Source organism: Heterodontus francisci, unplaced genomic scaffold, assembly GCF_036365525.1.
Source record: "Heterodontus francisci isolate sHetFra1 unplaced genomic scaffold, sHetFra1.hap1 HAP1_SCAFFOLD_59, whole genome shotgun sequence".
Classification (NCBI taxonomy): Eukaryota; Metazoa; Chordata; class Chondrichthyes; order Heterodontiformes; family Heterodontidae; genus Heterodontus; species Heterodontus francisci.
Window position 1 is genome coordinate 7,457,956 of NW_027140758.1, and position 8,792 is coordinate 7,466,747.

At 42.7% G+C, this 8,792-nt stretch overlaps 1 non-coding gene across 1 annotated transcript; it reads right to left on the reverse strand.

Annotated features, from left to right (window-relative positions):
- Positions 1-6,702: 6,702 nt before the first annotated feature.
- trnaf-gaa (transfer RNA phenylalanine (anticodon GAA)) lies at positions 6,703-6,775 on the reverse strand. The gene has a single exon. It is a non-coding gene; the product is annotated as a tRNA-Phe (tRNA).
- Between the last annotated feature and the right edge of the window lie 2,017 nt (positions 6,776-8,792).

An 8,792-nucleotide genomic window follows, 5' to 3' on the forward strand; every position in this document is an offset into this window, starting at 1 on the left:
TACTGCAGGGCGAGTATAAATGGGTGGTTTTTGGTCAGCACAGACTCGGTAGGCTGAAGGGCCTGTTTCAGTGCTGTATCTCTAAATAAATATAAAATAAGGAAACCTAAATTGTACAGAATACAGTGCTCGACCCCAAGGGTCACTGTTGGAACCACTGCTTTTTTTTGCTACAGATAAATGACTTGGATCTTGGAATATAGAGCAGAATCTCAAAATATGCCGATAAAACCAAACTTGGAGAAGTGGCAAACAGTGAGGATGAAATGAACCGCCTGCAACAAGACAATGATAGGCGAAGAATGGGCAGACAGGTGGCAGATGGAATTTAATAGTGACTAGTGTGAGGTGATGCACTTTGGCAGAAGAAACAGGGAGAGGCAATATATACTTAATGGCAAAGTTCTAAAGAGTGTGCAGGAATAGAGGGACTTGTTCACTATAATGTGAACAATTTTTCTTCTTGTGTGGCTCTCAGATTTGTAAACTTCACTGTACTGGAGTGAGGTGACATCTACTGGCAGGAAGCAAGAACTGCAACCAAGCAGCAGATACTCCATCGTCTGTCAGGGTGAAAGAAACATTGCAATGTGAGGAAATAGTGAATGGGTTTGAATGGGTTGATGGAGACATGATACCACTTGTGGTGGAGTCCAAAGCAAAGGCCAGAAATATAAAATTGTCATTATTAAAAGATATGAGGAATTCATGACAAATGTATTTAGATGGTGAGTGGTGGAATCTAGAGAGAATAGAAAGTGAGATTGGGTGGACAGAAGGAGTGTGAAAGGATGGCTCAAACAAAAGGTAAACGCCCTGAAAGGTTAACTTTGTTTCTCTCTCCACAGATGTTGCCAGAGTTTCTGAACATTTCCAGCACTTTCTGTTTTTATTTCAGAATTTGCAGGATGTTGCTTTGATCTGAAAAAAAATGGATGATTGGCTTTGGCTGCCAGTGAAATTCCACAGGAGCTAAAAGGAAGTTCTGATATCAGTGGCATGTTGATCTCGGGGTATGATTCTTGCTTAGGGTAAGTGATTAATTAATGTGTGAGAGATCCTGGGTTCAAATCCTGGACAAGCCCTTCTTTGTTGGTGTTTTTAGTTTAAGGTCGTCGATTGGTTTCAGCCTTACAGAAGGCGGAATTGATTTCAATATGGAGCCTGCTTGAGGACCAGAGGGCTGGATTCAAAGAGCTTGTCGACAAAATTGGAATGAATGAAATGTACAGAGAGCCAAGTAGGAATATAAAGTTGTAACTTTAACTGAAGCCTGGCTCCAAAAAACAACAGAACTGGGTTCTGGTATGGAAAGGAAACCTTTCCCATTTCTATTGTTTGGCTTGCATTGGCTCATTGATTTTCTTGTTTTTCACTTTGTTGATGCCTTTGAATAATTGTGGATCCTTCTTCAGGGTGTTTTCTTTCACCAGGTAGTTCTGACCTCTGATGATGATGATCGTAATGAGCTTCAATTTCGCTGATAGTTTTGGAACTGAGCAGATTTCCTTTGCTTGAGTCTACAACATGGAACTCAGTCTGACATGTGGACCCATGGGAGGATTTGAATGCCACCCCTGCGTTGAAGAATACAGTTGCATCCATCCAATAAGAGACCGAGTGGAAGTGACAGTTCAGTCAGTCGAACATTAAACTTTTGATTTCAGGGTGGTGAGTTGGAGTGCCATTTTGTTTTTCCCTTTGTTAAGGCTTCATGAGCAGAGAGTACAAGGAGTGTTTGAAATGAAATTCAGCAAAATTATGAGAAAGTCTCACTTTGATTCGGGACTCTTATCTCTCTGCAGCATCTCGCTGTGAACGATTGAACTTCATCTCATTTCATTCCCAGCTCGGGATCAGTGCGGCTCAGTGGGACTTCTGGCTGTCTCCTGCTTCACAATCCATCAGTGCTGAGAAAGCAATGGGGAATATTATTCAAGGCTCTGTAACCAGAGGACACCGATTTAAGGTGAATGGCAAAAGAACCAAAGGCAACATGAGGAAAAACTTATTTTGCACAGCGAGTGGTTAAGATCTGATATGCACTGTTTGAGAGTGTGATGGAGGCTGATTCAACCATGACTTTCAAAATGGTAAAAGATAATTATCTGAAGTGAAAAAAAGTGCATGTTTTCATGGAATACATGAGTCTGTGGCATAAGCTGAGTTGCTCGTGCAGAGAAGCAGCACAAGCACAAAGAACTGAATGGCTTCCTTTTGTTCTGTAACTATTCTGTGATCTATGATTCTTTTCAGAGTGAAATCAACACTCACATACAAGAAACTGACAGGTGCAATGTAAACCCCACACTAACATACCAGCGAACGCTAGGGACAGAGTAAAACCAACTCAGTCCTAGACTAGAAACTGACAGGTGCACTGTAAACTTCGCATTACCAGACAAGAAATTGACAGTTACAGTGTGAAACCCACAGTCACTTAGCAGCAGTTGGCAGGTAACGTGTAAAAATCTTTCTTTCATATCCCAACTGCAAGGTAAAAAGGAAATTAGGGACAAACCCAGGCTCACACTTCAAAGACTGAGAGATACAAAGCAAAACACATACTCACCTACAAGTACAGAGACGAAGACACACTCAGAGGAGGTGCAGATTAAAGACACATGCATGTAACAGAAACTGATAGGGATAGAATCAAACCCTTTCTCACTTCTCAGAAACTGATAGATATAGACAAAAGCTGATGCTCACATACAAGTTGTTGAAAGATATGTGGTGAAACTCACAGAGTAATAGCAGAAACAAACAGGTACTGAATAATATCCACAGTCACAGACCAAAAACTGAAATATACTGAGTTAAACACCACTTTCTCACACCAGAAACTCATGGTTACAAAGTGAAGCTGACTCTATCCTCCCAGGCACTGACAGGTACAAAAGAAAACACTCACGACGATACCAGGGCATGAAATGTACGTAATAAAACCTATCAGCTGAAAGAATAGCATTAATGACAGGTGTGGTACCCAGAATGCTCCGCGGCCCAGAATCCGCCCAATCTGTTACAGGAGTGGGGCGCGCAGGCGCAGTAGAGACAGCTCTGTCAGGCGCTGGAGCTGCGGGTTCGGAGTTGGAGCGGGATATTCACAAAGTGCGAGAAGACCGCGCCCTTTGCGGGCTCACACAGCTGGAGCAGGGCCTCCGGGCCACAATAACATGGAACAATCCTATCTGTATCCCTGCGGATGGCGACGGTGAAGCTTTTCCCGGTGAGGCTTCCCGAAACCGCGTCCATAAATGGATATGAATTGGGGTCTGGGCAGGGAGCGTCTGGAGATGGATAAGAATTGGGGACTGGGCAGGGAGCGTCTCTAAATGAATAAAATTTGGGTACTGGTCAGGGAGTGTCTCTAAATGAATAAGATTTGGGTATTGGTCAGGGAGTGTCTGCAGATGGATAAGAATCAGGGACTGGGCAGGGAGCGTCTCTAAATGAATAAAAGTTGGGTACTGATCAGGGAGCGTCTGTAAATGGATAAGAATTGGGGACTGGGCAGGGAGCGTCTCTAAATGAATAAGATTTGGGTACTGGTCAGGAAGCATCTGTAAATCGATAAGTATTGGGTACTGGTCAGGAAGCGTCTGTAAATCGATAAGAATTGGAGACTGGGCAGGGAGCGTTTTTAAATGAATAAGATTTGGGGACTGGGCAGGGAGCGTCTATAAATGCTTAAGAATTGGGGACTGGTTAGGGAGCGTTTTTTTATTCGTTCGTGGGATGTGGGCGTCGCTGGCTCGATCTCAGCTCGAGTAATGTGTCCAGTTCTGGGCACCAGGCTTTAGAAAGGACATCAAAGCTTCTGAGACAGTTCAGAGGAGATTTACTAGAATGATGCCAGAGATGAGGGGTGTCAGTTCTCTGGACAGGCTGGTGAAGCTGGGATTGTTCTCTTCAGAGTCGAGAAGGTTAAGGCAAGATTTAATAGAGGTGTTCAGAATCATGAAGGATTTTCATACGGTGGAGAGGGAGAAACTGTTTCCAATGTCCTGGGGGTCAGTAACCAGAGGACATAGATTTAAAATAATTGACCAAAAATGTCAAGGGGAGGTGAGGAGAGATCTTTTAACCCAGTAACTGATTCGGATTTGGAATGAATTGTCTGACAGAGTGGTGGAAACAGATTCAATTATAACTTTCATAAAGGAATTGGACAAATATTTCAAAGTGAAATTCTCCAGGATTATGGGGAAATAGGCAGGGGGTTGGACTAATTGCATCTTTTTGTTAGAGAGTCAGCAGAGGCACAATGGGGCCAAATGGCCTCCTTCTGTGCTGTGTGATTCTATGAACATAAGAACTAGAAGCAGGAGTCGGTAATTCAGCCCCTCGAGCCTGCTCTGCCATTCAATACAATCATGGCTGATCTCATCACGGCAGTTCTTGTTTCTTGCCAGTAGATGTCACTTCACTCCAATACAGTGAAGTTTACAAATCTGAGAGAGACACAACAGGAAGGAATTGTTCACATTAAAGTGAATGTGTGGGATTTAGAAATACTAGGAGTGGAGACGAGTTATCACTTGTCTGCTCGATCCCCATAGCCCTGTAAAATTGTTTCCTTCAAGTGCCCATTCAAATTCCTTTTGTAATCCTCGATTATTTCCATTTCCACCGCCCTCGTGGGCAGCGAGTTACAGATCATCACCAATCACTGTGCAAAAAAATTCTTCCGCACATTCCCCCTGTACCTCCTGTCCAAAACCTTCAGTCTGTGTCCGCTAGTCCTTGTACCAATAGTTAAAGGGAACAATGTTTCCTTGCCAACTTATTTAAAACTGTCATAGCTGAAAACACATCTATGAATTCTTCCCTCACTCTCGTTTGATACAGGCAGAACAACTCTAGCTTTTCCAACCTAACCTTGTAACTAAAATCCTCCATCCCTGGATCCATTCTGGTGAATTTCCTCTGCATCCTCTCAAGGACGCTCACATTCTTTCTTAAGTGTGGGAAGCAAAACTGGAAGCAACACTCCAATTGGGGCCTAATCAGATTTTTATAATGGTTCAGCATAACTTCCCTGCTTTTGTACTCAATGCCTCTATTTATAAAGCCCAAGATCCCATATGCTTTGCGAACCACTCTCGCCATATGTCTTGCCACCTTCAAAGATTGATGCACATGAACCCCAAGTCCCTCTATTCCAACACACACTTTAGAACTGTGCCAATAAGTATATATTGCCTCTCCCTATTCCTTCTGCCAAAATACATCACCTCACATTTTTCACTGTTAAATTCCATCTGCCACCTGTCTGCCCATTCTGCTAGCCTATCATTGTCCTGTTGCAGGCAGTTCATATCATCCTCACTGTTTGCCACTCCTCCAAGTTTGTTGCCATCGGGATATTTTGAGATTCTACTCTGTATTCCAAGATCAAAGTCATTTATCTTGAGCAGAAAAAGCAGTGATTCTAGCACTGACCCTTGGGGAACACCTCTGTCGACTATCCTCCAGTCTGACAAAGAACCATTTCAAAAGACTCGCTGTTTTCTGCCCTTAAACCAATTTTCTATCCAATTGGACACTGACCCTCCTACACCACGAACCTCAATTTTGTTAACCGCCCTTTTATGTGGTACCTTGTCAAACGCTTCCTTAAAATCCATATAAACAACATCCACTGCATTCCCTTCATCAACCTGCTCTGTTAGTTCATCAAAAAATGCAGTTAGATTAGTCAAGCATGAACTTTCATTTATAAATCCATGCTCACTCTCCTTAATTAAGTCAAACCTCTCCAAGTGACTGTTGATTTTTTACCCTGATTATTCTTTCCAAAACCTTACCCACCGCTGCTGTTAATCTAACTAGCCTGTAGTTACCCATACTGTCCTTACACCCTTTCTTGAATAAGGGCGTCGCATTTGCCACTGTTTATCCTCTGGCACCTCCCCCGTATCCAGGGAAGATTGGAAGATTATACTGAACCCTTCCGTTATCTGCATCCACATTTCCTTTCGCAACCTGGGCTGCAAGCCATCCGGACCAGGTGATTTATCTACCCGAAGCACAGCCAGCCTTTTTAGTACCTCCCTCTCTCAATTTGTACTCTCTCCATTGCCTCTACTCTCTTCACTTCTACTGATATTTTGTCAAATTTAACTTCCTTAGTGATCACTGATACAAAGTACTCATTAAGCAGATTAACATTGCCCTGCACCTCTTAGCTTATATTATCCTCTTTCTCCCAAATAGGCCCGACTCAACCTCTTACTACCCACTTATCATTTACATGCTGCTCGAAGATTTTTGGGTTTCCTTTCATGTTGACTGCCATTCTCTTCTCATAGAAATAGAGAATAAGCTAAATATAGAAGATATAAGTATTTCCCATCCTTGATGAGGTGGAACTTTTTTATGTTGTGGGTAGTAATGACTTGGCCCACGAGTGTGCTGGAAGCAGAGACAATCAATGATTTGAAAAGGAAATTGGATGGATACTTGAAGGAAAGAAACTTGCAGGAGGAAAGGGATCGAGCTGGTGAGTGGAACTGACTAGATTGCTCCGGGGAGAGCCAGCATGGACGTGATAGGCCAAACGACCACCTTCTGTGCTGTAAATGACGCTGTGTTGTTTCTCAAATTCAATCCACTGGTGTTTGGTAAATAATTTCAAAGTAAATTGTGCAACCAGAAAATCAGAACCAAGGCAAGGGACGCATAAGGAAGCGGAATTGCTGAAACCCGGGATTGAACCAGGGATCTTTAGATTTTCAGTCTAACGCTCTCCCAACTGAGCTATTTCAGCCCCACATTAACAGTGGTTCGGTGTCCTTATTTTGGAAGAAAATACATACATTCAAGTTTTCCAAAAAATTAAAGAACACAACATGTGAGTAATATTCCCCATTGCTTTCTCAGTACTGATGGATTGTGAAGCGGGAGACAGCCAGAAGTGCCAATGAGCCACACAGACCCTGAGCTGAGAATGAAATGAGATCAAATTCAATCTTTCGTAGCGAGATGCTGCAGAGAGGTAAGAGTCCTGAATCAAAGCGAGATTTGCTCATTTCAAACAGTCCCTGTACTCTCTGCTCAAGAAGCCTTAAAAAAGGGAAAAACAGAATGGCACTCAAACTCACAACCCTGCCATTAAAAGTCTCATGCTCGACTGACAGAACTGTCACTTCTACTCGCTCTCTTATTGGATGGATGCAACTCCAACGCAGAGGTGGCATTCAAATCCTCCCATGGGTCCACATGTCAGACTGAGTTCCATGTTGTAGACTCAAGCAAAGGAAATCTGCTCACTTCCAAAACTATCAGAGAATTGAAGCTGATTACGATCAACATCATCAGAGGTCAGAACGACCTGGTGAAAGAAGACACTCTGAAGAAGGATCCACAATTATTCAAAGGCATCGACAAAGTGAAAAACAAGAAAATCGATGAGTCAATGCAAGCCAAACAACAGAAACACTGAAGAATTCCATTCCATTCCAGTCCAGAACCCAGTCCTGTTGTTTTTGGAGTCAGGTCACAATTGCAGCAACAACTTTATATTCCCACTTGGCTATCTGTACATTTAGTTAATTACAATTTTGTCGACAAGCTCTTTGAATCCAGTTGTCTGGTCCTCAAGCCAGCTCCGTATGGAAGTCAATTCCACCTTCTGCAAGGCTGAAACCAATAGATAACCTTAATCTAAAAATGCCAGCAGACCAGGGCTCGTCTGGGATTTAAACCCAGGATCTCTCGCATGTTAATTAACCATACACCCTAAGCGAGAATCATACCCCTAGACCAACGAGCCACTGTCAGGTCAGGCTCTATTAGCTGCTGTGGAATTTCACTGGAACCCCCCAGCCAATCATCCATTTTTTTTTCCAGATCAATGCAACATACTGCAAATGCTGAAATAAAAACAGAATGTGGTGGAAATGCTAAGCCGCTCTGGCAGCATCTGTGCTGTGAGAAACACAGTTAACATTTCAGGGCACTCACCTTTTGTTTCAGCCATCCTTTCAGACTGCTTCTGTCCATCCAATCTCACTTTCTGTTCAATCCACATTTTAAACATCCGCTACGTTACTACATTTTTCATGAATTCCTCATTTCTTTTATTAATGACAATTTTGTATTTCTGGCCTTTGCTTCAGACACCACCACAAGTGGAATCATGTCTCCATCTACCCAATCAAACCACATCGCTGTATCCTCACATTGCAATGTTTCTTTAACCCTGACAGACTGTGGAGTTTCTGCTGCTTGATTGCAGTTCTTGCTTCCCGCCAGTAGATGTCACCTCACTCCAATGCAGTGAAGTTTACAAATCTGAGAGAGACACAACAGGAAATAATTGTTCACATTATAGTGAATGTGTGGGATTCAGAAATACTAGGAGTGGAGACGAGTTATTATTGCACTCTGCTATTACATCTTTTATAATGGACTCCAGCATTTTCCCCACGACTGATGTCAGGCTAACCGGTATATAATTCGCTGTTTTCTTTATGCCTCTTTTTTTAAATAATGGAGTTACATTAACTACCGTCCAATCCATTGGAACTGTTCCAGAGTCGATAGAATTTTGTAAAAAGACCAGAAATGCATCTGCTATTTCAAGGGCCACTTCCTTAAGTACTCTGGGATGTAGATTATCAGGCCCTGGGGATTTATCGGCCTTCAATGCCATCAATTTCCCAAACATCCCCTACTAATACTGATTTCATACAGTTCCTCCTTCTCACTAGACCCTATGTTCCCCAACATTTCTGGGAGATAATTTGTATCCTCCGTTGTGAAGACAGATCCAAAGTATGTAT